Source organism: Leopardus geoffroyi, chromosome B1 (assembly GCF_018350155.1).
Source record: "Leopardus geoffroyi isolate Oge1 chromosome B1, O.geoffroyi_Oge1_pat1.0, whole genome shotgun sequence".
Taxonomy (NCBI): domain Eukaryota; kingdom Metazoa; phylum Chordata; class Mammalia; order Carnivora; family Felidae; genus Leopardus; species Leopardus geoffroyi.
In genome coordinates this window covers 100,171,902-100,195,731 of record NC_059327.1, presented here as the reverse complement: position 1 = coordinate 100,195,731, position 23,830 = coordinate 100,171,902, and positions in this window count along the sequence as shown.

Sequence of the window (23,830 nt, the reverse complement as noted above, 5' to 3'; positions counted from 1 at the left end):
TGTTGCTTTTTGATTAAACTCCTGGTGTACAGAGATCATTAGTTTTAGCGTCATGAGCTTTAGCATACAGGTGAAGCACTGAATTGGAAAGAAATAGACTTTGGACTGAGTGAGGGAAATACTAAAACGGTAGCCTAATAATGATTTCCAGGACTATTTAATTTGACTAATCCAATGAAAATATTGGCAGTTATGAGTATCATAGGAGTTAAAAACAGCTAAATTTTCTCCTTAACATATTATTTATTATGTTTTGTTTTAGTTGATCTTCCAAACCAAGAAATGTTTCCAATATAATTAATTATTGCAAAAGGCAGAAATAGGATTGGTTATCCTCACTCATTTTTCAAGCAAGAGATTTTGCAACTATATACACCTGTGTACATAGATGCACCGAAATTAGCAAATTAAAATTTTTCTGAAAAGAAGTCCAGGTGTCCTAGCTTGCTGTCAGTAATTTTTAGAAGTTTTCCCAGCGGTTACCTGAGCGGGTTAGAACCTGGTATATTAGAGCCCAAATTTGTGTTCAGTTCCTCTGAATTTCCCAGTTGCAGTACTTCATATACTACTATCCTACCAGGGTGATGACAAAATGTTATGAATGATTGTTCCCCTACGGGGAGGTGGGGACAGTGGTCTAAGTTAGCTGTTTTGAGAAGTTTAGTCATATGAACATAAGCTTTAATAGATATGTTTTGATTCTAGCTGTGGTTCTTCAGCATCTTCTTTTAGAACTTGGCTCAGATGCACACTTCAAAAAGAGTTAAGGTGAATACAGGGCTTTTTTGAGATAAAACTTGACATCTATTGTGGTGACATTGAGCTAGGATTTGTTATATTCCTTTTACAATTCATAGTCTCAACAATTCTTTTGAAAATTCTCTGGCCTCCTTTCTTTAGTTAGAAACATTTTCCAGCTGGAATATATATATATACACATATATATATATATACATACACACACACACACACACACAGTGACTTTTGCATGTCACCCTGCTGTTTCCAAATGTAAAGGTCTGGCTGATGTCTATGATATCGTTTATTTATTAGTCTTTTTCTTTGAATTCATGTCTTGTTTTGTGCTTGTCTTGCTTCCTAGCTCAGTCGAAGAAAAAATGTTCTGGCAAGCTGCCATCTAGTGAAACAGCTGCTTTTGGCTCTGGGAACCTGTGAGTGGGACTGGGCACTAAACATGGCACGTACCACCTCTAGGACTTGAACACTGCTTTTACTATCAGTAGGTCAAATGGGTTTTAATTGAGGCAAACTAAGTTAAATGTCTTTGTTTGTTTGTTTGTTTTTACATTCCTTATCTTTGTAAGGAATAATTGCTCCATTTGACACTGTTGACCCAGCTCTCCTTAAAATTATTTTTCTTCGGCTTTTTATAGCTTTACTCCTGCCCGACTTACTGATGTTTATTTTTGTGGGTTCTCCTAACCAGTTCTCCTTAAAATGTGCTGTTCTCTGTATTTTTATCCTTCTTCTTTGGTCATTTATATAGCTTCATCCTCTATACTTTAATCCAGTGGTTCTCAAACTTAAAGCTAGTGGCTTTCAAATTTGGCTGCATATCAGAATCATTTTTGAGACTTTCTTGATACTAAGATGTCTGTGCTACTGCTCTGAAAATTCTGAGTCAATTTTTTTTCAGGTAGGGACCAACATCTATTTTTTTTTAATTGCTTCACAGATGCTTCTTAATGAACTTTAGGTTTGAAAATCCCTACCTTCATGAATTATCTATACTCCCAGCCAAATAGGCCAATGATTTCTCAGTCTTTATTTTGATCCCCAGCTGCATATGGAGCTTCATACTTCAAATCTCCTAAGAAACATTTTCACTTTAATTATACACAGATATTTCAAGTTCTGTATACTTAATCAAACCAATTACTCAACCCCATCTCTTCCTTCACAGTCTACCTCTTGTTTTTGTCTTACTTCTGATAATGCCAACCTTATTTATCCTCAGCGTCTTGCTTTCCTCATTCTTACCCTTTCCATCAATCTTCATTACATACCTGTGGTGGTTAATTTTACGTGAGTCATGGTGCCCAGGTATGTGGTCAAACATTATTCTGGATGTTTCTGTGACAGTGCTTTGGAAGAGATTAACATTTAAATTGGTGGACTTTGACTAAAGAAGATTACCTTCTGTAATACAGATGAGCCTTATCCAGTTAGTTCAAGGCCTGAATAGAACAAAATATGTGACGTTGCAAACAAAGGATAATTTGATCAGCAGATAGCTTTTGGACTTAAACTGCAGCATAGGGTTTTTATTGCATTTCCAGCTTTTTGGTCTATCCTGCAGAATTTAGACTTTTCAGCCTCCATAATTACATGAAAATACTTAAAATAATTAAAATAACAGTATTTCTATGTATCTACACATCCTATTGGTTCTGTTTTCTCTGGAGAGCCCTCACCTTTCCACCTAGATTTTTCTCTAAATCTCTAAATCTCTATCTCTTCCTTTCATTTTCAGTTTCATCTTAGTTTTGTTTTTTTATCAGCTTTGGCCTGGGATGATAAAAAACTGGTGTCTCGCTGTTACCGTTCTCATTTCATCCATTGATTCTCCACACTGCCTTGAACATGATCTTTTTATATCAGTAAGTCTGGTTATATTTTTATCTTACTACTTAGAAACCTTGGGTGTTTTACGGAAGGACTAAACTCCAAATCCTGTGCACACAACCCATCTCATAGCATTTCACATCTGTGTTTGAGCACTAGTTTTACTCAATTTCCAACCTCTCTTTTCTTATACCAGCATACATGCGTGCTTGTGCATGTGTATGTGAATGCAGACACACATGCACACAAACACACACTCACACACTTCTCCAGTCAGGAAACTATTTGCATTCCCTTAATTTGCCATGCTTCCTCTCACCTCAGTGACTTTGTGAATATATTTTCATCTCCCTAGAATGTGCTTCCCTTGCCTTCAGTATTCACAATGAACTCTATTTCTTTCAAACCTAGTGCAAATATCACATTTCCTTTGACCTCCACTTCCTGGAGTTAACCAGACATGAATTAACCTTTTTATATCTGAGCTCCTGTAGCACATATATGAGCATGATTGAGCTCAATGGCTGTTATTTATTGAGCCTTTACTATGAGTGAGACAATGCAATATCTCAGTTAATCTTCATTATTATCTTTCTTTAGGGAAAAAGATGTTTGGAGATATATAGCAACTTGATCAAAATCACAGTTAGTAGATGGCAGACACAGGGATTGAGGGAATACAAAATCTGTGTTCTTAATCACTATACTAAATTCTATACTGTAAGAGTCTGTATACTGTGTCACTCTGTACTGTAAGTACTCTGTACTGCTTATAGTTTTTTATAGCATGTCTTCTGATTGAATGACAGGATTCCTCCTATATCACCATGTGTCTTGCAGAGTAAATAATTGGATTGATGGTGATCTGTGGTGGAATTGACATGTTTCTATAAGCTCTATGAAAAATTTTTTTTTTTTTTTTTTTTTTATTATTTTTTATTTTTGGGACAGAGAGAGACAGAGCATGAACGGGGGAGGGGCAGAGAGAGAGGGAGACACAGAATCAGAAACAGGCTCCAGGCTCTGAGCCATCAGCCCAGAGCCCGACGCGGGGCTCGAACTCACGGACCGCGAGATCGTGACCTGGCTGAAGTCGGACGCTTAACCGACTGCGCCACCCAGGCGCCCCTCTATGAAAAATTTAATGTATTTAACTTGCTTTATAAATTGCTCAAATTTTAAGAGTTCTGTCAAATAGCGAATATAAATACATTGTTAGATAGCCAAAATCAAACTTGTTATTCAGTTTAAGATGTGATATTGTCCCTTTAAAGTGAAAGACCCTTCAGGGTGCCTGGTTGGCTCAGTCGGTTAAGCATCTGACTTTGACTCAGGTCCTGATCTCACAGCTCCTGGGTTTGAGCCCCGAGGCGGGCTCTGTGCTGACAGCTCAGAGCCTGGAGCCTGCTTTGGATTATGTCTCTCTCTCCGCCCCTCCCCTGCTCATGCTCTGTCTGAAAAATAAACATTAAAAAAATTTTTTTTTAAAATAAAATGAGAGACTTTTCTAATTTCAGCATATTTGCTAAATGGATATCTGCTAGGAAAACAATTCCCACTTCCACTCAAGGGATCAGCCACCTACTGTTAAAACCCCTCCAACTTGCCACAGTGACAGAAAACAAAGCCTCATGTCATACTTCAGTCCATGATGCTCCAACTAAAGTAACTCCGGTTCCTTCTTTAAGCTTTAAACTTCAGTCTACCTTCCAATTAAAATCCATAAAATCTTTTCCTTCCAAAAATACCAATCACACCTATCAAATCGTTCTGATCATTCCAGCTGTGGAATTCTGTCAATTTCCTATAGCATTGACATTTACTCTGCAGAAAGTAGAGGGAAGAGATGGTAATTGCTTGATGAAGAAACCCAAACATTGGAAAGTTTACCAATTTGTATATTGACTACAGCGATCTCTAAGCTTCAGGTATTTATAAGGGATGGATAGACCTGTCAAACTGGAAGCTGAAAAAGCACATTTCTCTCTCACTTTTTCTTTTGATTTAAAAACTTCAAGACATACAGAGGATTTTCCTGGGCTCAAAGCAAAACCCAAGGGAGAATGTTGATATTTAAAATACTCCTTTTTGTTTTTTTTCACCACACCATACACTATTTTATACAATATTTTCATCATCCATCTTGCAACTTATCAAAAAACATTACATATCTCTTTAATTCCAAGCCAACCATTTTGCTCTTCTGGGACACCAAACAAATGAAAGGTCTAGTTGTGTTTATTTATGCATTCATTTTGTTAAAAGAAAAACTGAGAAGGAACCTCTGAGTTATCCTTTCCCAGTTGTGATTAGAGAAAAATGAAAATCAAATGAAATTTACAGAATTGTAAATTAAGTTCCATTTTTAGAGTCTGAAAAATTATGGATATTAAGAAGTTGGATGAAGAAATGTTTATGACTCTTTCACATGGACATTCATTCAGTTGTTCTACTTATGTTATTGCAAAACTTCTGGGGGTGCCCTAATGGGTCACTCAGATGACTTTATGCTCACACATCACTTTGAGAGAGCAAAGATTAACAACAACAGGTGTTACTGGTGTGAGATATTGTGTAAGCTGAAAATGAGGTCCTATTTTAGGGGGAAATCTTTGACTCCTCAAAAAATATATGAAAAGCAGCCCCCACATGGTTCTGCATTCCAATTTGATTTGATTTTTGAATTGTTTATGTTATTAGGATTTATGAATACTGCTCCCCTGAACGAATGATATATTTTTTATTTTTCAGTGTGGACTTTAATAGAAATAGGGTGCTTTTTATGAAATAAAACCTCTCTGAAGTCCTGCCTAAGGCTTTTTCAAACCAGAATCTCTACATTGTGTCTGGAAAATCACTAACAGAGAAACAGAAAGGAAGCAAATCTGTTTTTTAAATTTTCTTTCTGAAACTTCCTGTGCAGCTTTCTTGCTAGGATTTTTATTCCATGGTAGTTGTAGGATAGCAGTGATTTGCATTTTGGAAAGTTATTCTGGGTGTTATTTATATACCATATCTCTGTTTCTGTTATGTATTCAACAGCTGCCTTCCACATGACTATTAAAGGAACTGTCAAAAGCAAGACCTTTTATAGATAAAGACTTATAAAACTGAAGTCAAACCTTAATTACCCAATGAAAGTCATGAAGTGGCTGATGTTTTTAAACAATGGATATTTATAAATATTTGACATTCATAAGCTACTATGATTTCACAGAAGATGTACCTTTAAAATTAACTTTAAATTAGGTAATTAAATGTAGCTAATATTCCCTGTATACAACCGTGGAAATGTAGGGTAGAATGGTTTTATTGGGTGGAATAACATACAACATGCTACACCTGCAGGTAACAGAGATATTAGTGTTCCATAAAGATTTTCTTCATTTTCCTTTGGTTTAAAATGATTCATTTCAAATGCATATTATTATTAGGACAAGGCAAATTCTGCTTACTCTATACATTTACATGTATTTACTGAGAGTCATAGAATCCTTTTTTTTTTTTTTTAAGCTTATCTATTTATTTATTTTGAGAGAGAGAGAGAGAGAGAGAGAGAGAGTGAGCATACACACAAGGAGGGGCAGAGACAGAGAAAATCCCAAACAGTCTCCATTTTCTCAGCATGGAGCCCAACATGGGGCTGGAACCATGAGATCATGACCTGAGCTGAAACCAAGAGTTGGATGCTCAACCGATTGAGCCACTCAGGCACCCTGAGAATCATAGAATCTTATATTTATTATAAATCTCTGTTAGAATTACCCCAATATGTTATCAGCCATCTCTGTTCTTTCTGGGGATGTTTACCAACTCATAGCCTGACCATTCTCAAGAAGAATAATTTAACCTCAGTCTGCTGTCATGGAAGGTTAAATTTATGGTATACAGGCCTAAAGAATATTTATTCTCAACCTTAGTTAAAAATAAATGCTAATAATAGTTGAATTAGGTATAGCTCTTATTTTTTACATTATAGTGGTCTGTATTTTTTACACTTTATATAACATCATATACAACTTAAAATATCAGATACGTCCCATAAAGTAATTTATACAAAATTATAGAATTATTATTTCGAAATATAGTTGTCCTTTTTTCCCCTTTTACCCTCATATAAATGATTACTATACTGTTTTATAATAGTATATACCACATGAAGGGCAATTTGAAGCAAAGCATACCATGTCAGTATTCTGTTTTGTGAATCACTTGTCTCCAGTTTGCTTATAAAATGAGAAGTTTGGTTTAGAATCTTATTATTTTCTTAATTTCATCTTGCCCTCACCAAACAAATTGGGAATTTTGCTTTAAAAACTCTTTCCTCCCTCTACTTTCCCTAGTCTTAACACCAAATTACCTTTCTTTATTTTGCTTTACTTTAGTGAATTCAAGGTTTTTCTTTCTCAGCTAAAAATAACAATCATCATTAGTTGAATGTACTTGTGTATTAATTTCTGTTATGTACTAGGAATCTAAGATATCTAGGTTTAGCAAGCCAGAAGTTTTCCCAAATCAATGCCTAACAAATCAGAGAATGCACTTGAGTGAGACAAAGGAAATACACACATATTGCATTCTACATCCAACTTAGAACCTTGGCCTTTCCTTTTTAACTCTCTTAGCTTGAAGTCATTAAAATTGAAATGAAGATATATAATTAAATGGCAGAATATTTTAAAACTTAAAATGTACATTTCCATGATTTTTCATTTATTTACATGTATAATATATCTAAGGGGAAACAGTGATATAATTATTATTTACTTTCTACAAATTATGAGACACAGGAAAAGTATACATATCCTGGTGAAAAAGAATTTTAATGGAAAGCTTTGCTTGAAGTATAAGTGGACTTTTTTAAAAGTTTATTTATTTTGAGAGAGAGAGAGAGAGCAGGGGAGGGACAGGGACAGAGGAGGAGAGAGAGAGAGAGAGAGAGAGAGAGAGAGAGAGAGAGAGAGAGAGAGAGAGAGAGTCCCAAGCAGGCTCTGCACTGTCAGTGCAGAACCTGATGCGGGACTCAAACTCACGAACTGTAAGATCAGGACGTGAGCTAAAACCAAGAGTCGGACACTTAACCGACTGAGCCACCCAGGTGCCCTGAAGTATAAATGAACTTTTAGTGTAATTGTTTTTTCACATTTAGCGGGGTTTCATATGTATAGTTCCCCAAAAGGTATGACCACATCTTAATCCCTGGAACCTCTGAATGTTCCAGGAAAAAGTGTCATTGCAGTGTAAGTTAAGGAACTTGAGCTGAGATTATCTTGGTGGCCCTAAATTTAATCTCAAGTGTCCTCATAAGAGAAAAGCAGAAGGAGATTTATGACAGACAGAAAAGGAAAAGGCACAGACATGGGAAAATGATGTGAAGCTGAGGCAGAAAAAAGGGACGTGGCCACAAGCCAAGGAATGGCAACTGCCAGCAGAAGCTGAAAAAGGCAAAGAACAGATTTTCCCCTAGAGTCTCCAAATGGGGTGTGGCCCTGCTGACACCTTGATTTTGGACTTCTGGCATCCAGAGTGTGAGAAAGTAAAGGTTTATTGTTTTAAGCCACCAATTTGTGATAACTTCTTATAGCAGTCACTGAAAGCTCATACATCATGAGTTCAATAATACCAATGTGTGTTCCAACTTACTAACTACAAATTCTAAGACTGTGTTGATTGCTGTGTTTTGCACAACTAGCCTAGTGAAGCGGAGTGCTTGGGAGGCAGAATATCTCTGCACATGCCTGATAAGAAGAAAATGACCATTTCCCACTCTCCCTTGCAACTGGATGTGGCCTAGCAACTATTTGTGTCAAAGGGGTAAATGCACAGTAGACGGTAAGTACAACGATGTGCCCTTAGTGGAAGGGAGCATCATAATGGATGAGAAGGAACTACCAATTTGCCAATTTATAAAAAGAGATATATGTTTTGGTGCCAGATGAAGTGAAATTAAGAATAGAGGCAGTGCCTAGAGGAACTATACCACAAAAGTGCTGTACAACTCCTGAATGCCTACACAGACTTTTCTCTAAAGAAAGGTAAAAAGAGTAGTCCTGCTCTTTTTAATTTATGCTAGGGGTAGGGTGGCATTCTGTCACAACAAACCTTAAGCCTAACTAATACACTAGATAATTGGCCCATAATATTTGTTGAATGGGTGAATGGGTTTATATAATTATTCAACATAAGTATTTTTTATCAGGTGACAGTTTCTTGGAGAAAATGAATTTACTTAAAATATTCATCAACTGAAATATAATTGTATTTTATCTCCCACTCACTGCATTTCAAAATGTGAGAAATGATCCATTTTGAAGAACTTAATGGAGGGCCACCTGGGTGGCCCAGTCGGTTAAGCATCAACTCTTGATTTTGGCTCAAGTCGTGATCTCATGGTTTGTGGGATTGAGCCTTGGGTTGGGCTCTGTGCTGACAAGCCCTTCCTCCTTCTCTGATCACATGAGTGTTCACATGCACTCTCTCTCAAAATAAATAAACATTTAAAACAATTTTTAATAGAAATGTATACATTGTATGTACATTTCTCTACCTCCTACATGCAAGCCATGAAATATTTTTATTGATTGCTTTTAATTGTTGATTTCAAATTCATAAGAGCCAAGTACAATTTTAATTCCTCATTAGTTATACTACTAGATTGTAGATTTTTGCTACAAAGAACTGTAATTACATCAGTGCTTATCATTTCAACTCTAGAACTAAACTTTTCCTACACTAGTTATCCATAAACCTACTTATTAAAGCATATTTGAAAAAAAAATAAAGATGTCTTGTTGAAGCATCCAGAATAGGTATCTACTACCTCCATAAAAAGGTTGACTCTTTAGAATTAAATTTTTGATTCTTTACTCTTAGCTTTATGATGCTCAGTTAATATGTGCTACCTTGATTTTTATATCTTAACTCCTACAGAGAACTTTCTCCCTGCAATACCGGGTGATTGTACACTTTCTGGAATTTAAATAAATTCTATGACTTGCAGTTCATCTTGTTGCTTTTTTGAAATGCCAGATTAATGCATTTCTGGTAGATGGGGTTTTATCCTGCATTTTCATAGATCTATGGAATACCTTCCTTTCAGTAGTCTATTCTTCAGGTGATTTTGTCCAGATAAATGCCAGAAGACAGTTAATTGAGATCGGTTAGTGAAGGTTTTGTGGGAAGTTCTGGTACATAAATAATCAAGAAAGTTTTTTCCCTCTCTCTCACCTTTTCTTTCTCTCCATGTAAGACTCATGATAATATTCTTATCTTTAAGATTCGGATCAGTTTTCTCTCACTGAAGAATTTCCTGACCTATACAAGCCGAATTAATCATTTCTCTTTTGTTTCACCACAAAATTTAGTAGTAGCACCATTTGTATAAGTTTTATTTTTGTTTGGGAAATTGAAAAAGAACATTTATGAGTGTTCTGATGCATGGTAATTTCTAGAAACTACTGATATTTTGGAAAAACTTCCTTTAACAGGATTCTTTGGTGCCAGATGAGGTAAATAGAGCCAAAGAAAGATTGCTGAGTGTTGAGGGAAAAGAGATGCTTGAAGAGTGAGGATGAGGTTTGGAGCAATAGCCCCAAACTGCCCTGACAGGGAGAACTGGCACAATGTCCAACACATGTGCTGAGATGGCCAGTCTCTGATTAGACCTAGTGCGGGTTAACTTCTTACAAATATTCAGTTACACAAGAAAAAAAATTGAGAGCTCAAAGTAACTGAATCATCATAGAAAAATCACCCTTGATGGACTCACTTATTGTACGTTCAGGAAAGACGGAATATCAACTTCTCCATCCGAGGATGTTCAAAGCAGATAAAAATAGTAAAGAAGTTTCAACACGTGCAGAACATTAGAGCCCTTTACATCAGACTAGAGAGCACTACAGTGAGGCATGCACTGTTTTGCTCTCCATATTGGTTGCAGTTACAAGGTCGATATTAAGAATGGCAGTGCTTAAAGTATGGCCTTGAATTCTGTGATTTATTCCTTTTTTAGATCTTTTTTTCAGGAGTTTTCATGTGTGCAATCGGTATACTTGCCACTTTATGAAATATATTAAGACAGTGTCCTTGTCTGATTTCAGCAATCTGTCTGACACAATTAGCAGTCATTTTCATTTCCCATTATAGAGCCATGGATTTTTTTTCCACATCAGTCTCTAACTGAACCAGACCTTAAAAACTGATTCTTGTCAAGCCACACAAAGCAATATTGGGAGTTATTCTGCAGCAAAGCACTGGTGATGTTAACCTTATTTATTGCTCAGTCACCTTAATGTAAAATTCCGTATGGTCAGTTTCATAAAAATCAGAGCAAGAGCTGTAGACAGACTACTTGATTCACTCCTGACCATGAGAAATGGACATGAGTTTTCAATTCCAACTAAGCATTTAACATCTGCATGTTATGGCCTTTCCAAAAACCTGACAGAAATGTCATCAATGAAATTGAGAAGAAAATATTTCTGACAGACTTTTTTCTTTGGCTTTGCTGATATTCCATTTGCCAAATTTATAAATAAAATTTTTTGCTCTCCTGTACTTTCCAGATATTTACTTTAAAATAAAATGGGGAAATCTTGGATCAGTGGCAGAAGATGGGGTTGCAAAATGAGCTGCTGTAACGATAAGAACTAAAGAGTAAGTTATATTCTTGGCCACTAAAATCACCTAGGGTACTGACTTGGCTCTGAAATAATGAGAAGTGAAGTGGAGGGTCTTTAATAACATCTAAAATTCTCTAAACTACCTGACAGTTTAAAATGTCAAGCCTTGGGGCGCCTGGGTGGCGCAGTCGGTTAAGCGTCCGACTTCAGCCAGGTCACGATCTCGCGGTCAGTGAGTTCGAGCCCCGCATCAGGCTCTGGGCTGATGGCTCGGAGCCTGGAGCCTGTTTCCAATTCTGTGTCTCCCTCTCTCTCTGCCCCTCCCCCGTTCATGCTCTGTCTCTCCCTGTCCCAAAAATAAAAACAAAAAAACGTTGAAAAAAAAAAAATGTCAAGCCTTTACCTTTCAGAATAAAAGTTTAAGTAATGTATATGTGTGTGTATTTGTGTGTGTGTATATATATATATATATATATATATATATATATATATATATTTAAATATATATGTATTTAAATATATATTTAAATATATATATATTTGTATATAATGTATATGTATATATATATATTTAAATACAAGATATAGCATTTAAAAATTATTCATCTTAATGAGATGTACCTGGTTCTTTTTAAAAGGGAAATTCTGGTTTCCTGTTATATACTGTGTCTAGGCCCTTAGGGTAAAAGTTATTTATTGGTTTAACCACATAACCACATAACTGCATTACCCTCCAGTTTCTGCCGTGAGGCAGCTGCCACACAGCTATTAAGTTTCAAAGCTAGGATGTGAACCCAAGTCTTATTTAACTCCAGAATCCTTCTGTATGATGGCTGCATTATCCTGATCTATAGGAAAAAGTGAAATGCTTGTGCTAAGGTGTAATGTGAGCAGGGGATTATGTGTATTGATTAATTAATAGTCTATCAACTAAGCCTCCCACATCTTCTCTGCCACCCTTCCCATTTACCTAGGCTCTTTCCAATCCATTTTTTTACACTAGAGCAAAGAATGGGCTTGTAAATGGGCACAAAAAATTATGTCATCCTTCTGTTTATTTTGTAATCATTTACTATGAAAATTTCAACCATATTCAAAATAAAAAATTATGTAATGAATTCCCAGTTACATAGCTTTCATAACTACCAAGTCATGGCCATTTTTTCCTCCATATTATTTTGAAATGAATCTCAAGCAACAAATTATTTTATCCATAAATATTTCAAATTCTATCACTAAAGACTTAAGAAAACACAACTACAATAATATTAATATTAACCTAAATAAATGAATGAATTAATGCTTAACTGATGAGCTATTCAGGCACCTCAAGTAAAATATCTTGTATAGTCTTCTCCTAACTAGTTTTCCAACTTTAATGCTACCATGATCCTGCTTATTCTCTACTCCAACCATACTGTCCTCTTTAACTCCTCAAAATGCCATGTTATCTCTCTACACTGTTCATGTTAGACAGCTCTCCATCTCCTCTACCTGTGTCTGATACTAATCATTCAGAGCTTAGCTTAAAGGTTACTACTTTAAGGCAGTATACTTGACCCTAGGGTGAACCAGATTCATTTTTAATTCACTCCTATGAAACCATGTTCTTTTTCTTCATATAACTCAGTTCAGTTTCTAATTATATACCCAATTTGTGATTACCTACCTCCCACTCATAAATTCCATGAAGAACAGTAATCTTATATGATTTTGAATAGTTTTATATCCCTAGGATCTTTTCAGTCTAGAACATACTTAATAAGTATTTCCCACATGAATTAATAAATGGGTATAGCATAAAAATGATTGCACTTTGACTCTGGTAACCTCTTGTCATCAAAAGTACTTTCTCATTACCTTGATGCTAAAGTGTCTGTAATAACAGATTCGGGTTTTTTTTTACTAGTGTTTTCATGGTATTTATTCTTTGAACTAATACTTATTGAGTAACTACTATATATAATGGATCTGGAATTGCAGTGGCTAGACCCACTTTTTATTGTCAAGAAATTTATAACGTGTATAATACACAGAGTGTACTGCAAAGAATTATGCAGACATTTAAAATGATTTGAAATAAATGCTAGGCACATGCAGAATACTCTGAAAGTACTACCCTGGGTTAGACATGAAGGATAGGTGAGTGCTGCTGAATAAAATCTCAAGAATATGAGCTTGTTTGGAGGTTCTAGCAGGGGAGCACAGCTATTCATTTACCCTTCACTGAAGAACGGTTCTCCTCTATCGGGGAAGGTTTTCCTCTTTGACCGAGCGTGTAGCTTCAGGAGGGATGCACATGGAGTGGTGAGGGAAGGAGGGGACACCCACCTAGCCAGATGGATCAGCTGAATCAACCCTGGCGATCAATGGGGTGACAGATGTCGCAGCCAGATCGCCCTCACATCTGGGTCTCAAGAATATGAAGGAATTAGCTGCATAAGAGGAAGAAAGGTATTGCAAACATGAGGTAGTAAAAAAAAGGCACATTGTACTTTTAGAAAAGACTTAGAAGTACACGTACATTTATTATATGAGATAAGAAATTTGAATGAAAATTAAGCAGGGGCTTTCTTAATCACAGAGGGACTTTGAAATTTTAATCTGTGCTAGCTAATGAGCTTGGTGTGAAAGCTTATATTAAACCCTTCTAGAATATGTATATGTTTTGGGTCCAAAAATCTTACACTATGACACAACCAAACTTACAAAACTTCAGCTGTCCATGTGTCTTATTCCCACATTACTTTCACCACCCCCTTACTGATACAACAGAGGGAAAAGTTAAATAAAATATTGATTTAATGGTTGTGTTGTTTCAGGTCTAGACAAACTGCTTTCAGGACCATGTCCTCCTTGGAGAAGAAACTGTAACAGATCTCAGCTTTAGAACAGAACAGGTATGGTGTGAGGTAGCATTCTATGAGTATTTTACTGTAGAGCATCCAGCTTTAACCTGTTAGAAGACTCCATGGCCCATTTTTATCACCTTTACTTAACTCTGGTGGCAATAGTATTGGCAAGATAGGGCAAAATTTTTGATTGTGACCACATATACTGTTGATAAGACTATGAGAAAACAACACATACATTTTAGGTAAGAATACAAAAAAAGGTAAAACATCTGGAAATACAAAATTACGTATGCCTTTACCCTTTAATACAGAAATCCTACTTTTAAGAGTAAGCAACAGTGGAGACTTCCTATTAATCCTAGAACAACCAGATCAATCATTATCCTGAAATAGAAGAAGACTTCTAATACTTTGAAAGATATAGAGAGAACTCCCCTAATTTTAAATGGGAGGAGTATAATGAACATATATACTTTTTAGGCAAGATGTTTTAACAGCAGCATGGAAGAGAGGTTGAAGAGAGTCAATTTAGACCAGAGTCATCAAAATTTTTCTGTAGAGGGCCTGATAGTAAATCTTTTTGTTTTTGTGTGACACATTGTCCTTAACACAGTTGCTCAACTCTGTTGTTATAGTGTGAAAGCCGACATGTACAGTAAGTAAATGAAGGGTGTAGGTGTGTTCCAATAAAACTTTGCTTACACAAATGCACAGTAAACTGAATTTTGCCCATAAGCTGTAGTTTGGTAACTCCTGGTTTATTTATTTATTTTTTTTATTTTTTTATTTTATTTTTTCAACGTTTATTTTTGGGACAGAGAGAGACAGAGCATGAACGGGGGAGGGGCAGAGAGAGAGGGAGACATAGAATCAGAAACAGGCTCCAGGCTCTGAGCCATCAGCCCAGAGCCTGACGCGGGGCTCGAACTCACGGACCGCGAGATCGTGACCTGGCTGAAGTCGGACGCTTAACCGACTGCGCCACCCAGGCGCCCCATGGAAACTCCTGGTTTAAAGGTAGGGACAACAGTTAGGACATTCCTGAATTTACCTAAGTGAGAGATTCTGGTGGCATGAACAGTAATGGTAGCCATGGGAGTGGAAAGAAATGACACATATAAGTGGCTGGATCAAAATGAGTTGGTAGTTTATTGACGTGGGATATAAGGGAGAGATAGGAGGCAAGTATAACCACTAGGTTTTATATTTGGCAAATTTTGAAGGTCAATTATGCCACTAATCAAAGTAAGGAATGAAAAAGGAATAGTTCATTTTGACTGGTCATATATTGAAGTCCATTTAGTACATGTTGAATTTGAAGTGTCTGTGGCATGTAAAACCGGCTGTCTAGTGGGCAAATGGACACATAGGTGTGTGTACTCCAGAGATAGTTCTGAGCTGAAGAAAAATACTGAAAATCATTATTCTTTGAAAGTGAAAGCTAAGGGGGATGTATATGGCCACCAGGAAAAGCCTGAATTAGGAGCATCTCTTTGTGTTCCCATGATACCTGGTACTTCATTCAATTTAACACTCAAATATAATTGTTTTGGCTCCATATAATTGTCTTTTCTGTATTTACCATTAGACTGAAATCACCATGAGGGAAGAAACTTTCTGTGTCTCATTTATTGTCATTTAATATTGAGCTCATAAGTATTTTTGAATGAATAAATAGTAAGATAACTGGTAGGAAATTCAGAGGGTACTACTAACGTCAGACTCAAAGAAGGGAGAGTTAAATGAAAACATCAAATGTTGTAGATGAGAAGAGGAGGACAAATCCTTCCCTTGATGTTAGCAGTAGTGAGGTCATTGGTGACCTTAGTGAGAGTACTTTTAGCTGGTAATAGTAGAGGGAATAAGATTATAGTATTGGTAGGAATGAATGGATGAAAAACAAACTGAATTACATATATTTTTTAATAAAGGAGAAGACAATTAAAAAAATAAAAGAAGGCAATAATTAAAAGTGTATATGAGCACAAAGGATTTTATTATTCCTATTGTCTATTTTTGTTGGTTTAGGTTTTCCTTTGTTAGTTTTTAATGACAGGAGAGACATGAAGAGAAAGAGCCAATAGGGTGGAGGCAAGTACAAGCCTTCAAGGGTCCAGAGAATAGCAGATGATTTGGTCAGAGTGACAAGGCAAAGGGAAATGTTATCCAAGGAGACAATCAGGAAGGAGGCATGGGCAGACTTAGATGTTGATCACTTTGTGGGTGGGAGAATAAAGTTTTTCAACTTAGGAACTTCTCTCTTTCTCTTCCCAAAGAGAAGGCAAAGCCTGTTTCAAAAGGAAAGCAAAGTTCAGGGGAATAACCACTGGAAAGTATCCAAGCATGCTATTGAATTTATTTTGGATGATACCCAAGACACTGCAGTAGTGAACTCTGTTTAATATTTGGAAAACAGATAGTAGAAGCTTAGCAGTTTGCAGAATTAGGAGTTATTTTTATTGTGCATTAGGATTCAGTTCCTCCATTAACTACCTTTGTGATAATGCATGGGTTATTAGCTTTCTCAGCCTCAGTATCTTTTGTTGTAGTCTATCTCCCTCATTGGTTTGTTGGAGGAATTAAATAAAAATAAGTAAAGCACTTTTGTCTGCACTTTTGGTATATAGCAGGTGCTGTGTAATACAAGTATTTTTACCTTGAAATACCTCTAGAAGGAAATTCTGGAAAGGAAGGTGTAGTCATGAGTGCCATGATTGTTTTGGTTCAATTTTAATTTGAATATCGTACCTTAGTCAAGAGTTTTAGAAAATGAACGGTAATGGAGAAAGATTCCAAAAGCCCAGCCCAGTAAGGTTAACACCTGATTTTTAAAAAGCTCAGAATCATTTGAATCTAGGACTGCAAGACCAAGTAAGCTATAAGGTCTTGTGATTCACTTAAGGCAACACGGAAATACTGAAACATCTAGAATGTAAAAATTCCGTTTTGTAATTCTTGGAGCATTTCATTGTGTCACTGAGTTCCTACTGAAAGGAAATATGCATGTGAAGAAGAAATGTTAGCAGTAGGTCGCATTCATAAAAAAAAAAAAAATAATCTGGTCCACAGAGAAATATCCTGTTATTACTAGACCATTGCACAAGTTCTCCAAATGTAAGTTTGCATCTGTTAGAGGGAATGAGGCAGGTTTTCCACTGACCTTGACCCTGTGGCCTTCAGTCAGCTATGCAGGATGCACAGCTGTAGGCTCATACTCCAAGTTTTTAATTTTCTGCTGATTTTTTTGCCAAAATAAGATGTAATCTTGATAATTTATCAGCCTGTAACAACAGCCAGAAAACACTATGACAATAAGAAAAAAAAAATCGCACTTTTAACAAATTTCATCCACCCATTCAAAATAACTTGGATTTCTTGTGACCAGTGGCATAGCTATATTAGTTAAATTACAACCATGACTTATAATTTATCTTAGGCAAGAAAATACAAAATGTGATTTCACCAAACTATAGTATTTTTAATTGGAAGACACAAAAGACATTCCACTCTACTTTAAAGAGTGTGGGCTTTGGAGACAGAAGACCTGCATTAGGGATTTGACTTGGTACTTTGCTAGCATTATGATCTTGGGCAAGAAGCTTGACCGTTCCAAGCTCTTTATGTCCTCATGGGCAAAACTGGGAAGATAGTAAACACATTTCAAGGCTTTATGACATTCACAAAAAAAGTCAAAGTACTTTGAAAAGAGTAAATGCTCCCATATGCAATCTAACCATTTAATTATTTACTACTATTAGGAATGTGGTAGGGAATGATAAACTTAGAACTAATATATTGAGGAATAAAATGTATTCTTTTTTTAGACATTATGTAACTATGAATGTATTAGTAACACCTGATTAAAAGTGGACATTTTATTATATTTTAACAGAATTAAGAATAAATTTATATTTACTAAATATAAGCTTGTATCACTTTTAGGAGCAAATAAATATTTATTTCCAGAAACTGAAAGAAACTTTTAAAAAATTATAATAACAATAAATGGGAACTTTTATTGGCACTTTTTAATAGGCACTTTCAGTGCCCCCCAAATCACAAAAAATTAAATGTGGAAAAGTATTTTGTTTTATCATTTAAAAATGTGTCATGGGGCTACATCGGTTAACTGTCCGACTCAGGTCATGATCCTACGGTTGTGAGATCGAGCCCCCTTTTGAGCTCTGTGCTGGACGTGGAGCCTGCTTAGGATTCTCGCTCTCCCTCTCCTTCTGCCCCTCCCCTGCTCATGGTCTCTCTCTCTCTCAAAAAAAAAAAAACAAAAAAAAAAAAAAACAACTGTGTCATATAACATGAGCCAGCAGATTGTGACATGATGAGGGAAATCTGCCCTACTATATTCAACATACAGAAATGTCAGATAAAACATATCCAAATTTTAAGAAAATACCCACTTAAACTGGAAGTTAAGGACATAAAAGTCCTAGATTACAGACAGAAAAGGGAGAGTAAAAACCAAACAATGAAAAATATTTAAAGATATTGAAATCAGGTATTCAAAGTTACAGTCTTGAGCAGTGCCACAAATGTAAGTTCTGTCTCTTGAACTGTGGAAGGTAATAGTCTTGATTTGAGAGTGAATGTATATATTCAGCTAGTGATAATGCTTTTACCCAATGTCTAAACAGGAGCTAAATCTGAGTACCCTACATAAAGGTAGGAGCCTTTTTTCCATGAAAGAGCAGTCAGAAAATCTTCACCTGGTAGTATAAAGATGCTGCAAGAAATAGGAAGGGAGTTAGTTTACTTTGTATTCAGGGCATAGCTGGAAAGAATCACTCCTCCAGAGAGAAATTGGACTCATAGCCCAGACTATTCATGTAATACAGTAATCTAAAATGAGTAATTAACATCAATAACCATTAAAATCTCACTTTTCCCAAAATAAAATATGTTCAGTCTTGAAAAGGGCGATTGTAAAACCACATCATAGGAGTTCCTTCCTATTCTAGAGAACCTATAAATCCCACTGTAAACTCTCTGAAGATGAGCTCAGTAAAAATTTATGAATAGCCAAGATAATAAAAGTAGATAAAAAAATGATAGAATTCATGCACTGAGAATACAGATAATAGAGACATTCTGAAAGAAATACTTTAAGTAAATATCTACCGATTTTTCATAAGGCAAAAGATGGACATTATGGAAAAAGAACAGGTGGGTCTGTACAAGGATAAAAATAAATGTACAATAATGCAAGATATGGTCATTAAAGCATATTAGATATTAAAATAGAGCACAAGAGAGAATTGGAAAATAGATGTCTGAAGAGATGAATCCAACTCATCAGATAGAGATGGAAAATAAGAAAGACAAATTAAGATACACAGAGGATAAAAGTGGGTTGACCAATACATAGTTAATTGAAGTTCCAATGTAGAGACAAGAGAAAAAGAAAAGGCAGTAGTTGAAGAAATAATGACCAGTAATACATATCTTTTTTCCTTTCTTATCCCCCTACCCCCTTCCTTCCGCCCGCCCTCCCTCCTTTTCTTTCTCCCTTCCTTCCTAAAAATTTCTTTGACTTTCCTTGCCAATTTTTCTACTAAATCTTTTATTTCAGATATCATGTTTTTAATTTTGACTATTTTTTGACTCCCTGAAAAGTATTTTATCAAAAGTCTGTCTCTTTTATGTATTCAGTATCATTCTGCATCTAAATGGAATTTTAAAATATTTTTGTGTTTTCTGAAATATCATTTTGCCTTGGCATCAGTTTTTTTCCCCAACCCTTATCCTTCTCTCTCTCTCTCTCTCTCTCTCTCTCTCTCTCTCTCTCTCTCTCTCTGTGTGTGTGTGTGTGTGTGTGTGTGTGTGTGTGTGGTGTTGGTTTCCTTAAATGTCTAGGGATCCTCATGAGTAGGCTGATTAATTCATAGGTTTCTCACACCGAAATCCTTTCTCTGACTTGAGAGGTCTTACTGTATGATTTGGGCATATATGTACAGGATACTTATACTGATAGTCATCACTTGGGTGTGTTTTCACAGTATGCAGGCATCCTAGGTCACCCCATATCACAAATGCCAAAATAAATCTCTCCTTCATCTAGACAGGAATAATGCATAAAGTCACCCTGGCTTCTTTGAGACAGTTTATTTCAATTCTCTAGAGAGTGATTCTCTAGTAGGATCCTAGGAACATAGTTATGTGTATTAACTTGGTGGTCTTGTAGTTCAATTCCCAGCCCCCAAAAATCCATTGAAAAGACAAAGACAAAGAAAATATGAGAAATACACCTAGGGGCTTAAATTTGTGATTTGAAACCCATAGAAATTATTTTTTGCATTTTTTTTTTTTTTTGGTCTGTAGAGTGAACATTTATCTTTCTGTTTTTTAACCTGAATTAAATTTGTACTGTATATTATGGTATCCTCCATTTGAAAAATAATGGGTATAGGTGGCATATAGTTAGAATCAAATATGTTACTCCTTCATTTGAGACAAATACACTTTATAATCTTACTTCAGATGATCAGCATTGATGATATATATGAACATTGGTGATCAGTAAACAACTATTTGTTAACATTATGGTTAAAAATGGCCTTGAAGTGTGTATAAATTGTGTAACATTTTGGCATCTCTGACTCTATTAGTAATATGATTTATCACCTCAGCCTAGTATCCTCATGTTCAATAGATATTTACTAGAGATCCACAAGTTGTAGGATCCTTTTTCTAAGTCCTAAGTATGCATTAAACAAGATAATCTCTTTGCCTATGGGTCTTTTATGGCTTAGTATTGGTAGGACATGATTACATGTCCTATACACTTATCAGAAAAAGAGAAGTGAGCTAAAATTTATTTTCAGAGGCTTTTTTTTCGTGGGGAAGAGATAAAGTGTTTTTTTCCAGACACTGTATGCTCTGATACTAAGGATTTTTTTATACTCAGCTTTTTTTTTAAGCCATCTCAATTTAATATTTAAAATTCTTAAATTTTTAAACAGTTGTGAAATTATAATTCTGGGAATATATAGTGTTGCTTAACAGATCCCCTCTGAGAATACAAAACATATTATCAACTTTTATTAAAAAATGTTAATAATGTCCACATGATACTGATATGATGGCTTTCATTGCTACAAACCTTATATTACTACTACTTATTCTACAAGTTGAACCTGTTTGGAAAACAATATGAAATCAATTCTAACTATAAATATATATTTTAAAAAATTCTTCAGTTCTTTGGATTCATCATAATACACTGCTGGTTTATATTAATAAATAAAAGATTACATTCTTTAAATGTCTGTCACAGATACTGTTGAATTAAGAGTCAGGATGATTTGCCCGCAATGTGTTTGTGCGTTTATGTATATGGTAGAAGGACTTGCCCTTTACCAAAGGGTCCTCATCCTCACTTAAAAAAAAAAAAAAAGAAAAAGAAAAAAGATTTCTTGAACATTGTCGCATTTTGAAAACTTTGATTTCTGTTGTTTACTAACAGGGATTATCTATTATATAAACTCAGTCAGTTGTTAGTGGCTGTATTATAAAGACAACTGATGCAGTGTCAAAGTTTATTGGAAAAAAATGTCCCTAGATTCATTGGGATGTTTCTTCATGCCCATAAGGAGGGAATTGTCTTTGTTATAATTGATTGACCATGTTTAATATTCTCAGGTACTGGCACCAAAATTATCATGCTTAAAAGCAAAGGGAATAATTAGAGAAAGGGAAGTAGAAACATTACTTTTCCATCAAGGGTTATCATTCTGGAATCTGCTTAGCCTTTTCACTAGTTGAATATGGTGAACAATGACTGGACACTGCATGAAAGAGAGAAGATCATTAACTTTCTTCCACAGAACTAGAAGAAAAATGATACCACATGGACAGTATGAATCATAACCCTTCCCTCTTTAAAAAAGAAAAAACAACTAATAATCACAAAACGAAGATCTCTTTTGATTTATAACTTTTAGTATGCCATTATTACTACGTGACATTTGTTTATTGGGAAAAAAAGTAGAACTAAACAGTCATTGCTAGTTCTCAGTCCCCTCTTAATCATGTTATTAACGTTTGATTTCAGTGTTAATATTTGTTGAATACTTGCTGTGTGTCAAGCAGCATGCTAGATGCTTTGTGTGTGTTATTTAGTTGTCACGGTAAGTGTAGATGACAGATACTACTGTTTGTCAGTTTTATAAATCAAGAATCTAGAGGCTAGACAATTTAAGTAAATTACCCAAGGCCACATAGCTAGTAAAATAACATAATGCAACTTTACCTCATACTATTAATCATTGTTTATAGTGATTTTCATCATATTTTTAAAGTATGAGGTTAAATGTATTGATTTAGAAATGAAAAATTTATCAATCTAGAAATATTATATGCAGGATTTTTATTTTTTATTTTTTTTTAATTTTTCAATGTTTGTTTATTTTTGAGAGAGTGAGAGACAGAGCACAAGCGGGGGAGGAGCAAAGAGAGAGGGAGACAAAGAATGTGAAACAGGCTCCAGGCTCTGAGCTTAGCTGACCCAGAGGCCCCATATGCAGGAGTTTAGATTGTTAGATTACATTGTATCCATTAAACAAATGTTTGTATCACAAGATTCTTGTATTAATATGTACCATGAGAAACAGGGTTACACAACTGACTTAACCTGAATGAGAATTATAGCTCAAATTGGGACAAGATGAGAAAGTGGTCCAAGGGATCAAAAGTGACTCTGGAGAGCCAAGGAAATATGGAAGAAAAATGTATATGCCAATTAGTGAAGGGAAATAGAATCCCTTTCTTTCATTCTAAATTCACCAGGTGTTTTATAAATACTATTTCCAAACTTTACAGTTGATTACATTTTATATTTTATGATAAAAATGTCTGTAGCATTTACGTAATTTGTGCAAGTTTGCAAAGCAAATAAGTAGCAAAACAGAGATTTAAATCTAGCTGATGAGCCCAAGGCTTGTGCTCCTCAGCTGTGCCACGTTGCCATATTGGGACTACCAATCCTCTCTGTCCATCTAGAGGAAAGAACTAAGGGGTGGCCTTTATGTGAACCTTAGGTCTCTGGCAACCTCAGAGATCTAGGTGCTGCACGGAGTTAAGTATAGAATATCAGAGTATAAGAACTCAAACAGAATCAGTGAAGGAGGCAGCTGGGGCTCATCTGGAGTTTCCTGACCAGCCTCAGATCTTAGATCCTGAGAAGACAAATTTAACATTGAGGCAATTCCCATTTTTCATTCCAAGTAGATGCTCCCTCAGTCCCCTTAATTTCCCTCTCACCCCTATAACACAGTTTTCATTTCCACTTTGCTTTTTAAAGCTATTTGTGGTTTATTGGTGAGTAATCTTCACAGTCTATAAAAAGTCATCTCTCAGTGGTATTTGATATTAACTACTCATTGCTTCTTATGATATCTTCTGGGTTTCTACAAATCACATTTTACTGCTCTCTTCTAGGGGACTGTTCTTTAATCACCTCCTTTACTGTTATATTTTTCTCCATTTAGTCATCAAAATGGGGCATCCTGTAAAATTAGGCTCTATCACCTCAAATCTGATATTTCCCACCTCATATCCCATGTTCCTCCTTATTTGCCACTATCCAGAGGAAAACCATAGGTTTGAGAGGGGATTGTGGATTTCCTCCATAGAAATTTACATACTTAAGTCTCCAATATATTCCTTTCCCTCTTGTCTTGAGATCCTGTGAATACAAAGAGTCCAGAGGTTCAGAGTCTTGAGTTTTTATTTTCTACAGCATTTATTATATTACTA